The sequence below is a fragment of the Carcharodon carcharias genome, chromosome 4 (assembly GCF_017639515.1).
Source record: "Carcharodon carcharias isolate sCarCar2 chromosome 4, sCarCar2.pri, whole genome shotgun sequence".
NCBI lineage: Eukaryota > Metazoa > Chordata > Chondrichthyes > Lamniformes > Lamnidae > Carcharodon > Carcharodon carcharias.
The window spans coordinates 127,711,364-127,736,613 of NC_054470.1; the positions used below are offsets into that span (position 1 = coordinate 127,711,364).

The window sequence follows — 25,250 nt, forward strand, 5'->3', positions numbered from 1 at the left end:
TAGAAGTGGCCTGTGGTGAGAGATGCAAATTCCTCCTCTGGTTTTCCACTTCCATCTAGCCTCCTCTTGCTCCATCTGCATGATAGGATAGCTGATATCAGATTATCATAGGTGTAAACTCATAAACTACCACTCCACGATACAGCATATTGAAAGGACTGTGCCATCACACTGCATCCAGCCCCACCACAACAAATTCTTTATGGTTTGTCCTTCAAACACTGCAATTGTGTGTTTTTTGCAGGAAGTTAGAGCTTACACATATCCATTTCTTAAGGTAACTGGTTGTCAGGCAATGGCTGTTTTTCCAAAAATGTGAAAATCAATAAGCTCAGCAAGAAATTCTTAATTTGCTGACCAGTGCAAGCTGTCTCTAACCCCAAATAAACGCCTCCTGTTCTGAGCGGCACTAAACTATGTGCTATATCTTTTGGCGAGCACATAATGATTTGGAAGGTCTCTTTTCCACCAGTTCTTCTCTGCAGGTGGCAGCTACAAGACCCCAGGGATGCCAGTCTGTTAGTGGATGAAATGAGAAGCATTCAGAGCCATTGCAACAGCTGATGGCAGTACCGACCTAATTCTTTACCTCAGCAGGTCACCGGAGCTGCTCCAAACACTGTTTATTCCACTCACTAAACCGCAGGAAACTGTGAAGATTGTGCGGTAAAACACCAGAAAAAAAAACTGCAAACAGAAAAAAGGCAGGGAAAAAATTTGAAAATCAATTGACGTGTGTTGACTTGACTAAGAAAATGACAAAAAACAACATTGAAAAAAGAAAGAAAATATAAGTCAGAAACTGAAAATACAGTAACTAAAGACAAGGGCCTGAATTTTCACACAGATGGAAAGGCTCTCCATCTGAGGGAAAATGCCAGCAGAGACCTGAATCGGAAGTCCCATCCTCGAATCTGGCCTCTACTATTTTAGCAGGGAGTTAATGAGGGTGGGTTCTAAATTACACATCCTTGGTTCCCAGAGGCAGCTTCCCATATAAATTAGCAGCTGCCTCCATTCATGTGTGATTTTGGTGATGTAGATGCCTGAAACCTGAAATGTGCTGGTAAGACCTGGTAGGAGCAGGTCTGAACCTTCTGGATTTGTTTGGATAGCCAGGATACTATTTTGGAGAGGTAAGGTACCCTTTTGGGTATGGCCCCGGGACACCTTTGAGAGAAGTCACATACTCTTTGGTGGAGGTAAGGTATCCTTTGGGAGACGTAAGGTGCCCATTTTGGAGAGGTCATGTGCTGTTTGGGATTGTTAAAACTAGAAATGAATGTGCACAAAATATGCATAAACAATTTGCAACTGTCCAGCTGTCAAAAAACTGTCAAAGCAGTCAATGGACTACCAAGCTATCAAAGAACTGTCAAGCTGTCAAAGAAGTGTCAAAACTGTCAAAGAACTGTCAAAACTCATTGGAACTGTCAAAGATGTTGAAAGATTTAACTCTGTTGGGCTTTAAATTTTAATAATATGGAGTTTAAAAAAAACAGTGCTTGACATGTCATTCTGTCTGTTGACATAAGCCTGAGGACTATCATTATACAATTTGTGGTGCATGACCGATTTTACAACCTAACATTATCACAGTGGAGTGCATGTTAATTGAGCAGTTTGATTGACAGTTCCAAGTGGTTATAGAATCAATATGTTTGTTTTAAATAGGGGTTAAGCACTTAATTGAAATGTTTGTTTTCATTTAGGAAAAGATTAACTACTTAAGTGAAATGTTTCTTTTCATATGAGGTTAGTTGTAGGAATTTCAATATTTTGAATGTTATTTTTTAATCATTTATGTTAAAAAATTATGTCATCAATGGACATAATTTATTTTATGTCAGCATGGCACCTGAGAGGGTAAAGACAAAAGGCAGTGGGTAGAGGGCATGAGTTGGCAATAGGTGACACTAAGTTGGCATAGGGATTATATAGGGTTAAGGAAATGACAGGGGACATAGGGGTATGAGGATCCATGGGAGTGGGCACTAGGGCATAGGTTGGCATGGAGCATATGGGGGGTCATGGGGTTGGGTGAGGTGGCATAGGTGGGGCATGGGGAATATGTGGGAGTGAGAGAGGTGATGGCTATAGGGATGTTTTTTGGGGGTTTTTTTCAATCTTTCACACAGTGCCGGAGCACACAGGTAGGCCTTCTGGCCAGCCCAGCTCCACACCCAGCACTCATGGAGGGGGCAGCAGGCCCGACTTCTAATCCAGCCTGCCCTGGAATGAAAACTCCACCTTCCAGGCCTCTTTTTCCCGGACCGGGTTCACGGAGCCAGGAAATGTCCAGACTCTGAGTACCTGACTTGGGAGCAAAACTCCTGGCCAAAGTTACAATTTTTTCTCAGTCCCTTCTGATTTAATTGCCTCACATCGGGGCACAGTTTCAGGACAGTGTGTACCCTTCTGGACTTTGCCTATGTGACTAGTCTTCATGTACGAGTCTGAACAGTCAGTGCTGGCAGGCTTTTAGCCATAGATGTCAGCCTTGGCTTAGTGACTTGCAATTTTGCCTCTGAACCTGTGGCTTTAAGTCCCACCCCATAGACTTCAGCACAAAACCTAGGATGACACTCCAGCATCTGCTATGGGTGATGTAGTCTTTTGGATGAGATGTCAAAGTGAGACCAAATCTGCCTGTAAAAGAATATCATGGCTTAAAGAAGAACAGAGATGTTTTCCCTGGTACGCAGGCCAATATTTATCACTAAAAGTAGATTAGCTGATCATTGTTTCATTCTCTTGCTGGCTGCAACTTAGGTGTTCTGTCTCCCTATGTTGCATCACTTCTAAAATACTTAATTGGCTGTAAACTGCTTTGGAACATCCAAAGATTGTGAAAGATGCTATGTAAATGCAAGCCTTTTGTTCTTTAATCATTGGAAAGGGGACCCACAAGCTTGTTACGCACAGAAAGACGTGTCTTTTTTGGTAAAGTCACTATACAGTGATGGAAACTGGGATTCGCTCTTTAGCTCAAGGTGATGAGGCTTGTTGTAGTACCCACACTGCTGCCCATGTTGTCATTAGCACAAACTGGCAAACGTATCTGAGGTCTTTCTGCCTATACATGGCTCTGAACCAAGGCTTATTTGTCAGTAGAGCTGTGAAAGGGCAAGTTTTAAAATTTAGAGAAAAACAGAAATACAATAATAATAGGGTGATTCCATGACCCTCATTCCTGCAATAGTACTGAAGACTTGAGTTCCAGAACTTGCTGTACCCCTAGCCAAGCTGTTCCAGTACAGCTATAACACTGGCATCTACCCAGCTACATGGAAAATTGCCCAGGTATGTCCTGTACACAAAAAGCAGGGCAAATCCAATCCGGCCAATTACTGCCCCATCAGTCTACTCTCAATCATCAGCAAAGTGATGGAAAGTGTCATCAAAGTGTTATCAAGCAGCACTTTCTCAGCAATAAGCTGCTCACTGATGCTCAGTTTGGGTTCCGCCAGGGCCACTCAGCTCCTGACCTCATTAAAGCCTTGGTCTAAACATGGAGAAAAAGCTGAACTCCAGGGGTGAGGTGAGGGTGACTGCCCTGGAGATCAAGGCAACATTTGACCAAATGTGGAATCAAGGAGCCCGAGAAAAACCTGAAGAAAATAGAAATTGGGGGAAAACTCTCCGTTGGTTGGAGTCATATCAATCACAAAGGAAGATGGCTGTGGTTGTTGGCGGTCAATCATCCGGACATCGTTGCAGGAGTTTCTCAGGATAGTGTGCCAGGCTCAGCTATCTTCAGCTGTTTCATCAATGACCTTCCTTCCATCATAAGGTCAGAAGTGGGGATGTTCGCTGATGATTGCACAATGTTCAGCACTATTTGCAATTCCTCAGATACTGAAGCAGTCCATGTCCTGAACAGCAAGACCTGAACAACCCAGGCTTGGGCTGATAAGTGGCAAGTAATATTTGCATCACACAAGTGCCAGGCACGACATCTCAAACAAGAGAGAATCTAACCATTGCCCCTTGTTGTTCAATGGCATTACGATCACTGTGTCCCCAACTATCAACATCTTGGGAGTTACCATTGACCAGAAACTGAACTGGACTAGCCATATAAATATTGTAGCTACAAGAGCAGGTCAAACACTGGTAATTCTGCAGTGAGTAACCCACCTCCTGACTCCCCAAAGCCTGTCCGCCATCTACAAGGTACTTGTCAAGAGTGTGATGGAATACTTTCCACTTGCCTGGATGAATACAGCTCCAACAGCACTCGAGGAGTTTGACACCATCCAGGACAAAGCAGCCCACTTGATTGGCACCCCACCCATAAATATTCACTCCATCCACCACTGACACACAGCAGCAGCAATGTGTACTGTCTACAAAATGCATTGTAACACCTCACCAAGGCTCTTTTGACAGCACCTTCCAAACCCGTGACCTCTACCACCTAGATGGAAAAGGGAAGCTGATGCATGGGAACACCACCATCTGCAAGTTCCCCTCCAAGTGACGCACCATACTGATTTGGAACAATATCACCGTTCCTTCACTGTCGCTGGATCAAAATCCTTGAACTCCCTTCCTGACAGCACTGTGGGTGTACCTACACCACTGGACTGCCGTATTTGAAGAAGGCAGCTCACCACCACCTTCTCAAGGGCTATTAGGGATGGGCAATAATTGCTAGCCAAGCCAGCAATGTCCACATCCTGTGAACGAATATAAAAAATGGATTGGCATTCCCAGCACATGTGATGCATCACAGAAAAATATGGACTAGCAGCCCATAATTCTTTCTTCTGTCCTAAACTGCGCGGGTCAAGGATTTATAATATTCTTGTTCTCGTTGTCCTAACCAAAATATTTACAGAGTCTGCTGAGGTAAGGAAAATGTTAACTTTATTGGAATATCCCTCACTGTGTCTACATCATTACCATGAGGTTCTCAAGGAGAGACCAAGATCCATGAGACATTGCATCACTTCCTGTGATGATGCATACTGTATCTCATTAGCATATCATAGTTAGAATTAATCCTTACACTACATCTTCCCCAAGTCTCTGATGCTCCCCAGTATGTGGCACCTCCCCCAAATCTCTGGCTTCAATTTCTTTTGCATAGATACAACCACTGTCGCAGTTTCACTAGTCTACCCTGGAATGGGTCTTGTGCTCCTTTAGAGGAGATTGGGGGTTTGTGTCCTGCGGCTGGCCCCTCAGACTCTGCTGAGCGGAACAAAAATTAATGAATAAATCAGGTTTACCAGTCTGGTTGTCATTTGGATCTCTCAATGAACACAGCTCCTCTGGCCTGTTTGGTTGGGTGGATGACTGTTTCAAGTGTGTAGGGGGCTGTTTCTGGGCTGTCATATTGCACCATACCATTTTCGGTTTGAATGAGGTAGGACCATGGATGCAGTGCCTGTTCAACCACCAGGGCCACTCAGCTCCTGACCTCATTACAGCCTTGGTTCAAACATGGACAAAAGAGCTGAATGCCCGAGGTGAGGTGAGAGTGACAGCCCTTGACACCAATGCAGCATTCAACCGAGTGTGGCATCAAGGAGCCCTAGCAAAACTGGAGTCAATGGGAATCAGGGGGAAAACTCCCTGCTGGTTGAAGTCACACCTAACACAAAGGAAGATGGTTGTGGTTGTTGGCGGTCAATCACCTCAGTTCCAGGACATCACTGCAGGGGTTCCTCAGGGTAGTTTTCTAGGTCCAACCATCTTCATTTGCTTCATCAATGACCTTCCTTCTATCATAAAGTCAGAAGTGGAGATGTTTGCTGATGATTGCACAATGTTCAGCATTATCCGTGACTTCTCAGATACCGAAGCAGTCCATGTCCAAATGCAGCAAGACCTGGACAATATCCAGGCTTGGGCTGACAAGTGACAAATAACATACATGCCACACATGCCAGGCAATGACCATCTCCAACAAGTGAGAATCTAAAAATCATCCCTTGACGTTCAATGGTATTACCATCACTGAATTCCCCACTATCAACATCCTGGAGGTTACCATTGACAAGAAACTGAACTGGACTAGCCATATAAATACTGTGGCTACAATAGCAGGTCAGTTGCTGGGAATTCTGTGCTGAGTAACTCACCTCCTGACTCCCCAAAGCCTGTCCACCTTCTAGAGGGCACAAGTCAGGAGTATGATGGAATACTCTCAACTTGTCTGGATGAATACAATACTCGAGGAGCTTGACACCATCTAGGACAAAGCAGCCCACTTGATTTGCACCCCATCCACAAACATTCACTCCCTCCACCACTGATGTACAGTAGCAGCAGTGTATACCATCTACAAGATGCGCTGCAGAAACTCACCAAGGCTCCTTCAACAGCACCTTCCAAACCCATGACCACTACCATTTAGAAGGACAAGGACAGCAGATAAATGGGAGCACCACCCCCTAGAAGTGCCCCTCTAAGCCAGTCTCAGTCCTGACTTGAAAATATGTCACTGTTCATTCACTGTCACTGGGTCAAAATCCTGGAACCCCCTTCCTAACAGCACTGTGGGTGTACCTACACCACATGAACTGCTGCAGTTCAAGCAGGGAGCTCACCACCACATTCTCAAGGGTAATTAGGGGTGGGCAATAAATACTGGCCTATCTAGCGATGCTTACATCCCAAGGGTAATTCAATGGAAAACTTGTCCATAACAAGCTTGGTCCCAGATCCAAACTGCCTCTCTTGGTTGGAAGTCTGGCAAATGCGTACTTTGTGGTGTTTGTCATGATTCCACATCTGGCTGGGATGATACTCATCCTCTTTCTCCCTCACCTTTTGCAAATGATCAGCTTGTTGCACATGGTGTGAGTATGTGTGGAAGTGTCGGGAGATGAGTTCTCAGCCTCCTTCCCATTAGGAGTTCCCACGGTGCTTGACCATTTGTTGTGGAGTTGAACAATAGCTCAGAAATGCAGGTTGGATGTAATTGTTCTTCTTCAGTAATACTTCTTTGTACGCACTCCTCTTTCAGCTTCACCATTGACTTGAGGGTATCTTGGTGAGCTAGTACTATGACAAATTCATACAATGCTGTGAACTCTTTAAAGTATTCATTGACAAGCTGTAATCCATTGTCTGAGATCACAAGGTCTGGGATTCCACATGTTGCAAAAATCTCCTTTAATGATGTAATCACTGCTTCAGAAGTGTGTGCCTGAAATTGCTTAACAAGTATCCACCTGGAGTAGTAGTCTACTATGATTGAGAACATTTTTACCTCTGTGTCCAAAGAGGTCCATCCCAAGACATTCCCATGGTACGGAAAGGAAGATGACATCAGTGGTTCTCTTGTCTCCTGATGATGAATAGCACCAATAATACAGTTTGATATCGTCCCTTCCAACGGCTTTGAGCGACCTGGCCAACAAACAGAATACCTTGCTCTGACTCAATATTCTAAGATACCCAAATGCTCTTGGTGCAATAATTGCAGTGTATTGAGTCCCTGAATTCTCAGGGTAACCAATCTCATGTCATAGATGAGTAAATCATCAACACCACTGAAATGTCCTCTCTGTTTATAGTATTGTCTGAGAATGCATTGTGTAGCATGTATGCTGGCCATCCTTTAATACAGTTCTCTCTGACCTGAGCACATTCTTCAGATTTCTGTGAATCCCTGATTTTGTTCAATCACTGAGTAGTTGCTGGTAGAGTTTGGTTGCTGTTGATGCAAAGGTTTCAGTCTCTCCAACGAGGGCTATATCACCTTGTTCAGGTCTTTACACTGGGGAATGGGATAAAGCATCTGCTGTGGTCTGCTGTTTTCCTGGAATGTACTCTGTTGTTGCATCAAACCTCATCATCTTCAGTCTGAATCGTTGTACTTGTGGAAGAATATTTGCTAACTCCTTGGAATTTAAGAGTGTCACTAAGGGTTGTTTGTGGTCTGTCTCTATCCTGAAGTAGAGACCGTGAACATAATCTGCAAAATTTCACAAGCCCATGCAGCAACTAATGCTTCTTTCTGTATCAGTGTCTCTGCTCAGTCTCTTGTTAGTCCACAGGATGTGTAGTAAATTGGTCTATGCTTTCCATCTGTCTGTATCTGAAAGAATACAGTTCCCAATCCTGTAAAAGATGCATCTGCAGCAATGTGGGTGGCTCTGAGTCATAGTGATATCAGCATCTCTTTGATTTTCTCGAAAGATCTCTGTTATGTTTCCTTCCCAGCAGCATGTATTGCTTGTTATAACAGCAGACGTAGTGGCTTATTGACAGCAGTTATATTGGGCAAGAACATTCCAGCTTGGTTCTGGGTCTGGAGCTCAGTGACGTTTTGAGGAGCTAGAAATTCCTTGATTGATCTCAGCTTCTATGGATCAACTCTGACAAGGAATTTTTCAGTTGACTGCGAGAATTTGCATTTGCTGTTGAGTGTAAGTCCTGCTTCCTGTAGGCACACCAGCACCACTTGCATTCTAATCTCATGCCCTGCCTGAGTGGGTGCATAGATCAGGACAACTTCCATGTGACATAAAACATCATCCTATCCCTCTGGGATACTTGACATTATCCTCTGGAAGATTTCGGGCTCTGACGTGATGCCAAAGGGCAATCTGTTGATTCAAAATCTACCAAACGGTGTAATGAAGGTTGTGAGCAACTTAAACTCTTCATCGAGGGGTCATTGTCAAAAACTACCATTTGCATCTAGTTAGTGAACATTGACTCTACAATTTTGCTAAGCTGTCGTCCACAGAAGACATAGAATGAACTTCACGATCAACTGCTTTGTTCAGCTCGGTAAGAACTATGGAATCCTGATAAATCAATTAGGTTTTGGCACTGGGACCATCCCTGAGCACCAGCTGGTTGGTTCTGTTACAGGTAAAATAACCCTTGCTTCAACATAAAGTCAATTTCCTTCTTGACCTTTGGCAACATACAAACGTACAAATATAGGAATTAGGAGCAGGAGTAGGCCACTCGGCCTCTTGAGCCTGCTCTGCCATTCAATAAGATCATGGCTGATCTGAATGTAACCTTAACCCCAAGTTTCTGCCTATCCTCGATAATCTTTCAACTCCTTGTTAATCAAGAATCTATCTAGCTCTGCCTTAAAAATATTTAAAGACTCTGCTTCCACTGTCTTTTGAGCAAGAGGGTTCCAAAGACTCACAACCTTCTAGAGAAAACATTTTCCCTCATCTCTGCCTTAAATGAGCGATCCCTTATTTTTAAATAGTGAATCATATTTCTAGATTCTCCCACAAGAGGAAACATCCACCCCACATCCACCCTGTCAAGACCCTTCAGGATATTAAAAGTTTCAATTAAGCTGCCTCTTACTCTTCTAAATTCCAGTGGATACAAGCCTAACCTGTCCAGCCTTTCCTCATAAGACAACCTGCCCATTCCTGGTATTAGTCTAGTAAATCTTCTCTGAACTGCTTCTAATGCATTTAAAAGCTCTCTTTAAATAAGGAGGCCAGTATTGTACATGCTACTTCAGATGTAATCTCACCAATAAACTGAAGCATAACCTCCCTACTTTTGTATTCAATTCCCCTCACAATAAATGATAACATTCTATTAGCTTTCCTAATTACCCACTGTACCTGCATACTAACCTTTTGTGATTCATGTATTAGGACACTCAGATCCCTCTGAATATCAGAGTTCTGCAATCTCTCACCATTTAGATAATAAGCTTCTTTTTTATTCTTTCTGCCAAGTGAACAATTTCACAGTTGCCCACATTATACTCCATTAGGAAATAGAAATAGTTTAAGTAAGTTATATTGGTATTTGTGGGTGTTAGGAATGAGTTTTAGCTTTAATGTTTAAGTTTGATTTGTATTTCTGTATCTGTGTTTTAAGAAAAGGTCAAGTTTCACTTTAAAAGGTGCCTGCATGTCTAATGAGAGTTTACATCTATAAGAAACACAAGAGTAGAAAAACTTGGTCATTGCCTAGTAACAGGGATCCAGACGGGCAGGTCCCTCCCACAGGCACACATAGAAGAAACTGGAACAGCAGTTTTGAGTTCAGTTTGAAGACAGCTGCCAAGCAGAAGCAACCGAGAAGGGGCAGATAGCAAGTTCCAAGCTAAAGTTGGCTGAAAGTAGCTGCCAGGGAGAGACTGGAGCAAGGGGGGCAGCTAACCAGTCCCAAGCTAAAGAAGAAAGTCCTCAAAAATCCAGGGGAGTGGAACAGGAGAAAATCCCAAGCAATCCATCTAGTCAAAGGAAGGATAGGAACCTGGAAAAGGTCCCAATAAGTGACGTTAAGAGTGAGGGGCAGAGAAAGGCTCCAAGCTTCAAGCTTAAAGAGATTAAGGCTTGTGAGAAGCCAGAAGGCCCAAAGAGGCAACTGAAGGCCTGCAACTCAATGCTGTGGGCATGTGAAGCAGTAGTGTACTGTTGATAGCTAAGTCGATGAGAGAGAGTGCACGAAAGAAAGCTTGAATGCTTCTGGTGACCCAGGGGAAAGGAATATTGGAAGGGGAGTTTGAAACCCTGGAGGTGAACCCTTCCAGAAGGTATCTGAGAGAAAGCACGGTTTGGGAGAAGATTCCAAGACGAGTCCTTGGAAAGTGGAGATTGGAAACCCTCATTTGAAAGATGGAGTTCATTGAGACCAGTTGGCTCACGGTGTGACAAGCATCTGGGGGGAGAGGAGGAGAGATCCATAGCATCTGTTTGAGGTGACATCTGTCACTTGCTTTCAGAGTGTGGTGTACCTGATCACGGGTTACCTATTGGTTTACATGGACTGTGTACTTACTGTGAACATTAGAGTATAAGTTGGCTTTTGTAACTTGTGCTATCCTTACAAATCAGTATATATCTGCAAAGGTATAGTTGTGGGTGAAGGAGTATTGTAATATAGCTAATCTTTCTTGTTCAATGAATGTTTTATTCTTTTGTTAAAAGGTAATTAGCTGATTCCAGTGACTCTATTCGGTAGCCCCTCTCCACATATCTAAGCAGACAAATAAAAGTTTGGATCTATCAAGCTGCATTCCATCCTGAGATCAGGATTTTCCAGTGGTTACCTCAGGTGGAGATTATAACAACTCCATTTGCCAGATCTTTGTCTACTCACTTAACCTATCTATGTCACTTTGTAGCCTCTCTATGTCCTCTTCACAATTTATTTTTTACCTAAAACAAAAACAGAAACAGAAATACCTGGAAAAACTCAGGAGGTCTGGCAGCATCGGTGGAGAAGAGCACAGTTGACGCTTTGAGTCCTCATGACCCTTCAACAGAACTAAGTAAAAATAGGAAAGGGGTGAAGTATAAGCTGGTTTAAGTAGGGGGGTGGGGGAGAAAGGGGAGGGGATTGTCAGGACAAGCAGCCAGTGCCAGTGCCAGAACTGTGCTCTTCTCCGCCGATGCTGCCAGAGCTGCTGAGTTTTTCCAGGTATTTCTGGTTTTGTTTTTGTTTTGGATTTCCAGCATCCGCAGTTCTTTGTTTTTTATTTTCCTACCTATCTTTGTGTCGTCAGCAAATTTAGCCACCATTCCTTCAGCCCCTTCATCCAAGTATTATATAAAAATTTGAGGCCCCAGCACTGATGCCAATGGCACACCACTCGTCACATCCCGCCTATCAGAAAAAGACACATTTATCCAACTTCCTGCTTTCTGCTAGTCAATCTTCTATCCATGCCAATATGTTACCACCTACACCATGAGCTTTTATTTTCTGTAATAACCTTTGATGTGGCACATTATCAAATACCTCCTGGAAATCTAAGCACAGTACATCCGCTGGTTCCCCTTTATCCACAGCACATGTGACTCCTTCAAAGTACTCCAATAAATTGGTTAAACATGATTTCCCTTTTACAAAACCATGTTTACTCTGCCTGACTGCCTTGAATTTTTCTGAGTGCCCTGTCGTAACATCTTAAATAATAACTTCTAACCTTTTCCCAATGCCAGATGTTAGGCTAACTGACCTATAGTTTCCTGCTTCCTGTCTCCCTCACTTTTTGAATAAAGGAGTTATATTTACTATTTTCCAATCTATTGGAACGTCCCCCAAATCTATGGAATTTTGGAAAATTAAACCACTGCAGCAACTATCTCACTCGCTACTTATTTTAAGGCCTTAGGTGAAGTCCATCCAGGCCTTAGGATTTCAGCCTGCAGCCCCAACAATTTGGTTAATACCATCTCCCTGGTGATTGTAATTTTCCCAAGTTCCTCCCTCCCTTCCATTTCCTGATTTACCCAGATTTTTTGGATGTTACTCATGTCCTCTGTAGTGAACACCGAAGCAAAATACCTGTTTAATTCATCTGCCATCTCCCTACTTTCCATTATCAATTACCCATACACATTCTCTATAGGACCAATGCTCACTTTGTTAACTCTTTTCTTATTTAAATATCCATAGAGACTCTTACCATCCATCTTTCTGTTACAAGCTAGCTTTCTCTCATACTCTAATTTTTCCCTCATTCGTCTTTTTGTCATTCTTTGCTGTTTTTTATATTCTTTCCAATCTTCTGACCTGCCACCCGTCTTTGCCTAATTGTATGCTTTTTCTTTAAATCTGATACTGTATTCAACATTTTTTAGTTAACCACGGATGGTGGGCCCTCCCCTTGGAATTTTTCTTTCTCATTGGAATATGTATGTTCTGTGTAATCTGAAATATCCCTTTTAATGTTTGCCGCTGAACGTCTATTGCTCTATCCCTTATCCTCACTTTAGCTAGCTCTGCTTTCATGCCCTCATAACTGCCTTTATTTAAGTTTAAAATACTAGTCTTGGACGCAATTGTTTCTCCCTCAAAATGAATTTAAAATTCAATAATATTTTGATCGCTGCTACCTAGGGGTGCCTTCACTAGGAGGCCATCAATTAATTCTATCTTGTTGCACAATACCAGGTCTAGTATAGCCTGCTCTCTTGTTGGCTCCAGGATGTGTTAAAAGACTATCCTGAAAACATTATGTGAACTCCTCATCTACACTACCTTTGCCCATCTGATTTTTCCAGTCTAAATGCTGATTAAAATACCCATGATTATTGCTGTACTTTTCTTTCAAACTGACATTATCTTTTCTTTTATATTCTGTCCTACGGTGTAGTTACAATTAGGGGGCCTGTACACCACTCCCACAAGTGACTTCTTGCATATATCATTTCTTATCTCAACCCAAATCATCTCTACATCCTGGTTTCCTGAACTTTGATCATCCCTCTCTAATGCGTTAATATCATCGTTAATTAGCAGAGCCACCCCTCCACCTTTTCCTAACTTCCTGTCCTTCCTAAATGTCACATTCCCTTCAATGTTCAGGCCCCAATCTATGTCATCCTGTAGCCATGTCTCTGTAATGGCTATCAGATTGTACTTATTTATTTCTATTTGCGCTACCAGTTTATCTGTTTTGTTTTGAATGCTACGTGTGTTTAATACAGGGCCTTTAGTTTAGTTCTTTTATTATTTTTGTAGCATCTGGCCTTATCTGCTGATTTACTCTTAGACTTGTACTCTCTGTCACTTCCTGTCACAGTCTGTTTATCATTTCCCGTATTAATACCTGTCTCTCTTGCCTTGTCCACACTCTTTGGTTTACCACACCTTCCCAAATTTGATCCCTAGCCCCCACTATTCAGTTTAAAACCCTCTCTACTTCCCTAGTTAAGCAGCTCTTGAGGACACCAGCCCTAGCATGGTTCAAGTGAAGACCATCCCAATGGTACAGATCCCATTTTCCCTAAATATGGTGCCAGTGCCCCACAAACCGGAATCCACTTCTCCCACACCAGTTTTTGAGCCACGCATTAATTTCTCTAATCTTATTTGTCCTATGCCAGTTTGCACATGGATCAGGTAATAATCCAGAAATTATTACCTTTGAGATTCTGCTTCTCAATTTGGTGCCTAGCTCGTCATACTGACTATGCAGAGACTCCTTTCTCAACCCGCCTGTGGCGTTGATACCTACTTGGACCACAACCACTGGATCCTCCCCCACCCACTGCAAGTTCCTCTCCAGCCCTGACCAGATGTCCCAAATCCTGGCACCGGGCAGGCCACACAGCCTTCTGGACTCTCGTTCTTTGCTACAGAGACCAGTATCAATCCCCTATCACTACATTCCTTTTTGCTTCCCCCCCTTTGAATGGCTTCCTGTACCACAGTGCCATGGTCAGTTTGCTCAGCCACCCTGCAGTCCCCATTCTCACCCAAAGAGAACTTCAAACCTGTTGGACAATTGCAGGCACTCACACTCCTGTACTCCTGCCCTCTGGGTCCTCTTCCCTGCCTCACTCGCACTCACACCCTCCTATCCCTGGCCGCTGACCAAACCAGAAGACTCTCTAAAAATGGTATGTCGGCCTTCTGGTATAAAGCATCCAGGTAACTTTCCCCCTCCCTGATGTGTTGCTGAGTCTGCAGTTCAGCCTCCAGCTCAATGACTCTGAGCTGAAGTTCCTCAAGCCGCAAACACTTACTGCAGACATATTTGCCATGGATCACAATGATATCCAGGAGCTTCCACATGCTGCAGCCTTGACACATCACCTGTACAGCCATCCTTAATGTGTTTTAAATAATTACTTAATTATATTAATCACTTATTTATGTTCTTTTCTTATATTTTTTATTAACTTTACTACCAAATTGTGTACTATTTTAATCCTTAGGTATCCCTAAACCAATTAGGGATTGGATATAACTTACCCACTTACCAGATACTCACCAAACAGCTAGCTCCTTTCCCTGTAATAGAGCAAGAACCAATTTCTATGGGGTGAGAAAGATAGAAAGGGGAAACAAACAACTCCTTCTCCCCCTTCACCAAGCTCCCCTCTCACCAAACTCCAAGTCTTCACTCAGTCAGTCGGCTGCACTCTGTTTGCCAAGGCTGCACTAAAGAAAACTGAATTGATGGTAAACTGAACTGGGGCTACAATAACCAGATTCAACCAGTTAACTAATTAACTACTCAGCTCCTACAGCCAAGAGTGAGTTTACCCTGTCTAAACTGCATGAAAGAAAGAACTAAGCCTGCTTAGACAGTATTTTGCAGTTACTGCTAATTACAGACTGGATTAGATTTTAAGAGGTAAATTTAAGAACAAAATTAACACTTAAACAGCCCTCTCAGCTAACCACAAATCTTCATTCAGTTAGTTGGCTGCACTCCGTTTGGCAAGAGTAGATGAGGAACTTTTCTGGATGTAAACAGCACTGACTTCATTTCAGGACGGAGAGTTATGTAGTGTGCTGTCTTCAGCTTTCCACCCCAGTGAACAGCTGTAGAAGTTCAGCTCTGCAGTTTTTAGGCTGATCTTCTCAGCTTTTCAGTTCCTCTACTCTGCAAATCAGATATAAATTGGTGCAGGCTTTCCTGTTTAACAGTGAACAGCTCTTTTTCAGGGTCACATATAAGGTTCCAGTGTTTTTTGTCTCTATATTGAAGGGTTTCATTCAGCTCCCTTTGATCTTCAATTCTATACCTCCTGGCCCATGTTTTTTGCAAGATGGCTGAAGAGAACTTTTCTCCAAACACACTTCAGCATCAGAAAGAACCAAAACTGCTGCACCTGTATCTAACTTAAAGGCCTGAATTTTCCCGTCGGCAATTTGGGGGCGGGGCCCGCTCACCAATGGGAAAATGACGCGGATTGACGTCGAGAGGAACCCCCGACGTCATCCCGGTCTCTTTAAATTTTTAGGAAGGCTGGCAGACAGCAAAATCAGCTGTCCCCCTGCCGACCTGTCAATGGCCAACTGAGCCCATTGACAGAGTCATTAAGATAATTAAAGACCTACCCGTCTAACATTAAGGCTGGTGGGCAGGCCAGGAGCCCCAGCGGGCTTCTGATAATACATGAAACTTCATCCACTGGTGGGATGAGGTTTCATGTCCATTTTTAAAAACTTTAATACATTTTATGTGATATTTATTAACATGTCCCATCTTGTGTGACATTGTCACATGAGGGGGGCATGTTAATAATTTTTAAATTTTTCTAGTTTTGAAGTTTTCTGGACTGTCACTGATCTCCCTGAGACAGCACTTAGTCTCAGGGTGCGTGAAAGAGCACACTTTGACAGCTGGGGATCGCCCCCCACCCCCGCACAGGAAGTGCACAGCGCTTCCTGTCGGGCAGGCTGCTGGGCGAGCCTTAATTGGCCTGCCCACTCAAAATGGCGGCGGGCCCCATTTCGGTGGCGGGGATCAGCCTGCCAACGAGCTGGTGGGGCCCGCCCGCCCACCAAGGGCAAAATTCTGCCCAAGGTATGTCCTGTTTCCCTCTACTAGGATATCAGCACTCCAGTAACTTCTGCTTTGTCCCTGAATCTCTTCAAGGAAAGGCATCTCAAAATCATTGATACCTTTTAAGTTATAAAACTTGCCACCTTTCAAAGGCTTTTTGCTTATTCTGTACAGGCTTCTTGCTGTGACACACAGCCTGAAAGTGGCCCTTCTTTCTGCAAAAATGGTATTCAGCCTTTTTGGCTGGACAATTTTGTGCCTGTGCTTTTTCCCACCACACTAATTACAGTTAGCTGGGATGGTTGGTAATCGGTCTTCCTGCCTCCCCTGCTTTCTTATGGCCACCTCTCTATTTCTAACTTTAACATACTCCACTGAGTCAGTCGTTTTTAGGATATGGTTCTTCCTGTTACCCCAAATCACTGATCAACTTTGCTTCCTGACTTCAGGAATTGCCTTTGCTAAGATTAAATCATCTACCAACTGCAAAAAGTCAGATAATGCTTTATCCAAGATTCTGACAATAGTTCCGTCTCTAGTTAGTTCACCTTTTAAGCTGCCATATTCATGGTTCTCTGCAAGTCTATTCAGATCATTGATCAATGTATCAATACTTTCCCCTTGTCATTGGGTATGCTTTTTAAATTTAGCCTGCTCAACAATGGTATTCTTCCGCAGATTGAAATAGGCATCAATTGTTTTTATTATAGTCAACTCCTGCCGTTCATGACCTCTTCTATTGCAAATTTGTTTACCCGCGCAAATATGTTTGTACACCAGATCGCGATTTGCGGACCCAAAACTTCACTCATCTGTGATTTGAAATTTTAAAATTCTCACCTGAACACATGCTGGTCCCAATAGGTTAATAAAACACTGAAATCAGAGGCCATATAAAAAGCTGCCTGTTGTCTTTCCCATGTAGAAAGTGCGCACTGTGCATGTGCCATCTCTGTGTTTGTACTGTCTCTAACTGCACGTGGTTTGCTGTGATTTACAGGATATAGTAACTTCCGACCAGTATTTTACAGTACAGGTACAGTGCAGCACTTTACTAAAAATGAGTGAGTCAAACCCAAGCAGGAAACGTCCCAGGAAAGTGATGACACTTGAACAAATGGTCGCAATCTTAGGCAGGTTGAAAAATGGTGCAAGTGCTTCCATGTTTGCCAAGGAATACTCTATGAATGAATCCACAATCAGGTACATTAGGTAGCCTGAAGAAAACTTAAGGGCCAGTGTTATTTTTTCTGCTAGTTGTACTGCCAAGTTAACTTTTGTGAGCAGGAGGACCTACATTTCAAAGAAGAAAAGGCAGCTCTTGATTTTAAAGCAGCAAAGGACAGGTTGACACTTCTAAAATGTGCCAATGTAGCTGGCTTTAAATGTAAACCAATACTGGTCAGAAAAACCTCAAACTTTCAAAGGGAAAAATAAATTCCATCTGCCATTCTTCTGGAACAGCAATGCTTGGGTTACAGCAGTCATATTTGAAGACTGGTTTACCAATTCCTTTCTGCCAGAGCTCAGGACTTACCTGTGGGAAAAGAACCTGTCTTTCAATGTCCTACTGATCCTAAATAATGTGCCTGGATATCTACACTCTCTCGCAGAGAACCATCCATTTGTTATTTTGTTTTTACCCCCAGATATGACCTTATTTATCCAACCAATCGACCGGGGGTCGTTGCCTAGTTCAAGGCTTACTATTCCCGGCGAGGTTACAGCCACATCCTTCATCTTCTGGAAGCAGACCGTTCAGCCACAGTCCATGATTGCTGGAAGGAATTCAACATCCTCATAGCAATTGGCATAACTAAGGGCTCATGGGATGAAGTTAGAGCTTCAACCATAACTGCCTGCTGGAAAAAAGTTTGGCCTAAGGTTGTGAAGACTTCACAAGGTTCCACAATGTGGCTGCTGAAGTGGCCAGGATTGTTGGCTTGGCAAAAGAAGTTGGAGAGGAAGACATGATCACAGCTGAAGTGGATGAGTTGCTTCAATCTCATCAAGAGGAACTCCCTACGGAAGAATTGTTTGAACAGATGAGATTAAATGAGCCTAAACAGGAGCAGGAAGAAGACCTTAAAAAAGGTCCAACCAAGATGATGGCAGATCTCATAAGGTCAGCCAAAGATTTGAAAAAGCAGGTGACAGACCATGATACATGCATGGAAAGAAGTATTGCCTTTTGTAGAGCGATTGTCACAGCTATTGCTCCTTACCTAGGACTTTACAAAATTGAAAAACAGAAGGAAAAGCAGTCAACAATAACATTGTTCTTTTCATCCACATCATTCACATCAATGCCTGCATCAATCACGTCACCCACTCCCTCTAACTCCACTCTCAAGTAAAGTACAGTACCTGGACTGTAATTTGTGATTTTATTTATTCTGTAATTGACAGGTTTTACATTGTTCTTGTTTTCTTGCAATGCCAAATAATTTCTGCAGTAAAATTGTCTTGAACTTACTCAAAAACTTAATTTTTATTGCATCTTTTCCTTTAAAAATGTCAAATTTGGGATGATTGGAACCTATCTAATTCACTCCCATTATAAAGTATGTTCACCATTTACGATTTCACCCTTTGCGAGATTTCATGGGAACAGTGGGACTTTACTGTATTTCATCATACATACCTTTGTCGTCACTGATTCCTTGCCTGACTAGGATATCATCTGCACTATCCATTGTGTATAATAGCATACTGACCTGCTCACAGCTTAGCTTTGTAGCGAGGCCACAATGCAGTGTGATATCTGGTTAATCTTTGGCACCAGTTCAGCCATGCTTCTGCTTGATTGGGACCTGCGACCTGGTTGAAGTTTTCAAGGAATGACAGAAGCTTTTCCATTCTTGTTCTTTCACTTGCTGCCACCAAAAAAAAAATTTTTTGGCCTCATTGTGCTAACACAGAATATTTGCAAAGTCTGCTGAGGTAAGGAAAATGTTAACTTTATTGGACCATCTCTTACTGTGTCTACATGGGGTTCAACAAGTGAGAACAATATCATGAGATATTGCCACACTTCCTGTGATGAAGTGTACTGTGTCTCATTAGTATATTACACAGTTAAAATTAACCCCTTATATTACAGAATTCACCTCAATTATGTCCTTCAGTATTTGCCTGTATTTGTATGACAACACAACTTTTGGCTTTGTTTCCAGCTTCTGGAGCTTCCCAGTTGTTGGAGATTGTCCACACAGGTCAGCTCATGAGAAAGCATTCAGAACAGATGGCAACCTTTTGCTTTGGCAGCAGCTTATTTCTTCATTCCTGGGGCCACTGACGGTCTTGTTTATAAACATATAGCTTTAAGTGGGTGTTGGTGCTTCTGGAAGGAGCATTGCCTCCTCAGTTTCTTAAGAATGCTTTTGCTGAAGCCTGGTCTGCTGTTGCCTTCAGCTGTGCAAAGTAAGTGATGGCAAAAGAATAATTGTCTTCGTGTTTGTAAGAAATTTCATCAATAGTGCACAAATTTATTTTACAATGCCAAAAGAACAGCAAAACATGACCTCATATACATCATGAAACAACCGTTGAGCTCCCCAGTGCACCTAATCATTCATTCAATCTGAAAATTCCTCTCAGCTTTGCTCTCTATTGATAAGGCAATCTATCAGAGGGACTCATAGGCCTTGATTTTTTGCAACAGAGACCCCCTCCATGGTTTCAAAAATGGAGGAAGGGGCTGAAATCCAGAAGTCCTGACCCCGAACAAGGCACCTACCATTTCGCGGGGTTGGGATTAGCACATGCATGTTTAATGGAGGAAGCTGCCCATATAATTCAACAGCTGTCTCCAGTCATGGTGACCCAGGTCTAAACTTTGTGGGGTTCTTTGGAGAGATGGGGCACCCTTTTGAAGAGGTAGGATACCCGTTTGGACACATACAAGGATACCTTTGAGGGAGCTCAGGTGTCCTTTGGTGGAGGTCAGGTATCATTTGGGCAAGGTCAGTTTACCCTTGTGAAAGATAAGGTGCCCATTGGGATTGTTAAAAGTAGTCATGAATGTGTCAAAAGTGTCAAAGTCAACTGTCAAAGGCAACTGTCAAACTGTCAAAGCATTTAAAACACATGCCTTTTAATTCTTTGAAAAAAAGTTCTGGAGTGTTTAAAAAAATATTGCTTGCTATTTCACTCTGTCTGTTAACATAAACCTGAGGGTTACCATTACTGGGTTGGTGCTGCATCACTAATTTCACAACCTTCCATTTTCACAATAGGGTGCCTCTCATTTCATAGTTTCATAGCTCTAAGTGGTTGTATGCTCTTTGAAGTGGGAATTTGAATTCCAATACTTGATTTTATAAGTAGTTATGCACTTGGGTGAAATGCTTGTTCTTATAAAGGGTTATATAGCTGAAAGAATGTAAATGTTGTGAATGGGCTTTTATGAATGAGAGTGTTTTTTTTAAAATAAATCTTCCAATCGACCCCTGGAATTTTATTTTAGTTAATCGCAGCATAACTCACGAGGTCCACCTATGGTGGATACTGGGTGGCATGATAGGTGTAAGGGCAAAGGGTGGTTGGTGGGGGACATGGGTTGGCACTAAATTTCCATAGGGGCTATATAACGACCATGGGGGTGTGGACTGGAAGGGGCATTAGATGGCATGGAGGGTTTGAGGACCCATGGGAGATGGGTGGGAGCATGAGGTGACATGGTGAGCAGGAGAGGCCATGGGGGTGGGTGGGGGGCATGGGTTGGCATGGATAGAGCATGGGGAATGTGTGTGGGGGGTTGTATGATGGGTGAGGGCTGTTTTATGTTTCACTGTTTTTTTAACAAAATTTAATGCAGTGCCAGAGCACAGAGGCAGGCCTTTCGCCTAGCCAGCCTCCGCACCCGGCAGCCTTTGCACTTGTTCTGGGGTCGCCCAGCCTGATACCCAAGGCACTCCGCAATCTCGGAATGAAAATTCTAATTTCCAAGGCACTTTCCTCCATGTGGGGGTTTGCAGAGCCAGGAAATATCCCAGCTCATTTCATTTTTCATTGTTTTAAGGAATAGAACGTGTCAAACTGACATCTGCACTTTAGTTCCAGTGGTGGTAAACTTGGGGGTGGGGAACAATGGATTATTGGGTATAAGCACACATTACCACGTGCTAGTTTTACCTGAACGCTTTGTCTATTTGCCATCAAAACAGCTCAACATACAGAGAACTACTTATACTTGGGAGTAATCTTATAAAGGCATGGCATATATATGGCACGGTGAACCACCAAAGCATACTTTGATCAAATCTTCAGCATTGTTTGACATTATAATACAAAATATGACACTGAGCCACATAGGAGATATTAGGGCAGATGATCAAAGACTTGGTCAAAGAGATTGGTTTTAAGGAATGTCTTAAAGGAAGAAAGAGAGGTAGACAGGCAGAGAGGTTGAGAGAGGGAATTCCAGAGTTTGGGTCAGGCAACTGAAGGCACTGCCACCAATGGTGGAGCGATGAAAATTGGGGAGGCCCAATAGACCAAATTTAGAGGAGTGCAGGTATCTTGGAAGGCTGTACAACTGGAGGTGATTATAGCAATAGGTAAGGACAAGGCCATCGAAGGATTTGGAAAAAGGAAGAGAATTTTAATTCCAAGGCATTGTTTAAGTTAGCCAGTGCAGGTCAGCGAGAACTGAGGTAAGGGTAAAACCAGACAATGTTACAGAGGTGGAAGTAGATGGTCTTAGTGATGACATGGATATGTAATTTGGCCCTTACTGCAAGGGGGATTGAGTATAAAGTTAAGGGAAATCTGGCTACAACTGCACAAGGCATCAGTGAAATCACACCTAGAGTACTGTGTACAGTTTGGTCTCCTTACTTAAGGAGGGATATACCTGCATTTCAAGCAGTTCAGAGAAGGCTTTACAAGGCTGATTCTTGGGATGAAGGATTTGTCTCATGAGGGAAAATTGAGCAGGTTGGATCTATACTCATGAGAGTTTGCAAGAATGAGAGGTGATCTTATCAAAACAGAAGGTTCTGAAGGGACTTGACAGAGTGGATGCTGAGAGGACATTTTCCCCTGTGGGGGCATCTAGAACCAGGGGAGATGGTTTAGAAAGAAAGGTGTTCCCATTTCAGATGGAGATGAGGAGGAATTTCTTCTCTCACAGGTTCATTAGTATTTGGAATTTGCTTTTCTTTTATTCATTCTACAAGGGATGTGGGCATCTCTAGCTAGGGCATCATTTATTGTCCATCCCTAATTACTCTCAAGGAGATGGTGGTGAACCAACATCTTGAACCGCTACAGTCCATACGTGTGGTTACACCCACAGTGCTATTTGGAAGGGAGTTCCAGGATTTTGACAGTGAAGGAACAGCAATATCGTTGCAAGTCAAGATTGTGTGTTGCTCAGAGAACTTGCAGGTGATGGTGCTCCCATGCACTTGCTGTCCTTGTCCTTCTAGGTGGTAGAGGTCGCAGGCTTGGAAGTGCTGTCAAATGAACCTTGGTGAGTGCTGCAGTGCATCTTGTAGATGATGCACACTGCTGCCTCAGTGGTGGAGAAAATGAATGTTGAAGGTGGTGGATGTGATGCCAGTCAAGTGGGCTGCTTTGTCCTGGATGGTATCAAGCTTCCTAAGTGTTGCTGGAGCTGTACTCATCCAGGCAAGTGAGGAGTACTCCTTCACACTCCTGACTTGTGCCTTGTAGATGGTGGACAGGCTTTGGGGAGTTATGAAGTGAGTTACTCAGCACAGGAACCCTAGCCTCTGACCTGCTCTTCTAACCAGAGTGTGTATATGGCTAGTCCAGTTCAGTTTCTGGTCAATGGTAACCTCCAGGATGTTGATAGTGGGAAATGTACTGGTGGTAATGCCATTGAACATCAAGGGGAGATGGTTAGATTGCCTCCTGTAGGAGGTAGTCATTGCATAGCACTTTTGTGGCATGAATGTTCCTTACCTCTCATTAGTCCAAACCTGAATGCTGCATTGAACACGGTCTGTTTCAGGATCCAAGGAGTTGGGAATGGTGCTGAACATTCATCATCAGTGAACATTCCCACTTCTGACCTTATGATGAAGGGAAGGTCATTGATGAAGCAGCTGAAGATGGTTGGGCCTAGGACACTACCCTGTGAAACTCCTGCAGTGATGCCCTGGGACAAAAGCACTTGGGCGTAAGGAAGAATAAATCCAACAGAGATAGCAAGCTTGCTATTTGAAAAAAAAGAATGGCGCACCTAGATCGCAGACATTGCAAATAGCTGCAGCTTAATTGAAAAACTGATCTATGTGTAATAACTGTTTTCTCTAGACACAGTAAAGCATTGAATTCAACTGTTTATGGCATGGGGAACTGGGGGTGGGAGGGAGTACAGTTGATAACATAGATCAGGCATTAAGGGTAGAAATAGTGGGCTTGACTTCAAAAGCTGTCAAGCACAAATGCTTCCAGGCATTTCAGAACAAAGTCTTTATTGCCACGCACAGTTAAAGGTCCAAGACCAGATGGATGCTGAGGAAATACCAGCACGCCAATCTGTTGCAGTGTGACCTTTGCACTCAGCAATTTTCACACCATTTTTCTTATTTTTATAATATTTGCAGTAGAAACCAATCAAGTTGTTATGAAGATGTAATTACTCTAAAGTTTCCTGTTTCCAGAATCTCTGTGATGAAGGCCACAGCCTGAAATTCTCTTAAATTTAACTGCGGATTATAAACGAAAGGTCAGTTCACTTTGGAACAGATGCAGTCTGAAAGCACAATGAATTGACAATGAATAAGAAAACGGATTTTTTAAATAAAATATATCTTGCTTAAATAACCCCTTGCAAAAGTTAATTTTACTGCTTGAATTTAAAAATAAGGAACACACATGATACTAAATCCCATATGGATTATAGCTGAGTAGACGGGTTGATTGCACTTACCAGCAGATGTAGAATCTCTGACTCCTGGTGAGATTGTCAAAATTATTTTCTGAAAAATGGAACTTGTCACTCACTACATATGCAGGCAAGTTCCTTAAAGAATGGTAAAGTTAGGTTTATCAAATTGCACAGGTTCAAGGCAAGGTCAAGCATGCCTGTGCAGCTCTGCAGACAGAAAGAGTGGTATGCATATGTTACGTTGAAATGCCTGTTAATCAAAAATGTGATAACATCATTAGTGTTAGTTTCCAAAAAAAATCATAAAAACTAAGCAAGTAGCTGCTTAATCATGTTTTCTAATGACATTGTTCTTAAGGGTTTTTTAAATAAAATTAATCCAGACAATGTTCACTGCTTCACATTTTCAATTCTGTTAAGTTCAACAAGAGGTTGAATGGAATTAATCTGTGAGGTTCATAGGGTGAAATAAAATATCTCCCACCATTAGCTACATGATAAGTCACACTCCAGGAATGTAATTCAGTGCCTAAGGATAAAAAAAAATTGCATAAAGTCTATTTATTGAGTTCAGTGTCAGGTCTGTTAAAGAAACAGTACATTCTCCTTCAGCTGGGTGTGTTGCAATGTTCCAAATATATGACTTTTCAAGTATAATAGACACACTTCATAGCATGTTATTTCCACTTTCTTTTAAGGTCATTCAATGTTATATTTGTTTGCCTATGCCCCCATTCTTGCTGCAAAGCAAGGCAGTGGGCAGCGAAAAGTGTTAACAAATGATCTCTGACCTGATTTTCAAACAGGCCTTGAAGTGAGTGGTCAATACTACTAATTAACCATTGAAATATTTCAATATTTACATCAGAATAATGTTACAATTATGAGGTAGATAAGATTATTAAATTTTGGGACCATAGGTTTAAATTTAGGGTAAATGAAGAGGGTTGTGTGACCTGTTCTGGAGTCTGCCTGACTGTAAGCCTGGGTTGTTTGATTGTTCAAGGTCAAAAGAAGGCATGGATTGTTTTACTGGGAAGAAGATGCAAGATTTTACACTTAGAGACAATGGGAACAGTCTCTGAGTCTACCATGAGTAGACTCCAAGGGCAAAATTTTCCCTCTGTTTTGGGAGGCGGGTGGGGGGGGGGGGGGGGGGGGGGGGGGGGGGGATGCGGG

At 42.7% G+C, this 25,250-nt stretch overlaps 1 long non-coding RNA gene across 1 annotated transcript; it reads right to left on the reverse strand.

Moving 5' to 3' along the window:
• Nucleotides 1-59: 59 nt before the first annotated feature.
• LOC121276927 lies at nucleotides 60-24,138 on the reverse strand. Its single transcript, XR_005942756.1, has 3 exons — nucleotides 24,114-24,138; nucleotides 18,925-19,083; nucleotides 60-75 (listed from the first exon to the last, which is right to left on the reverse strand). It is a non-coding gene; the product is annotated as an uncharacterized LOC121276927 (long non-coding RNA).
• Between the last annotated feature and the right edge of the window lie 1,112 nt (nucleotides 24,139-25,250).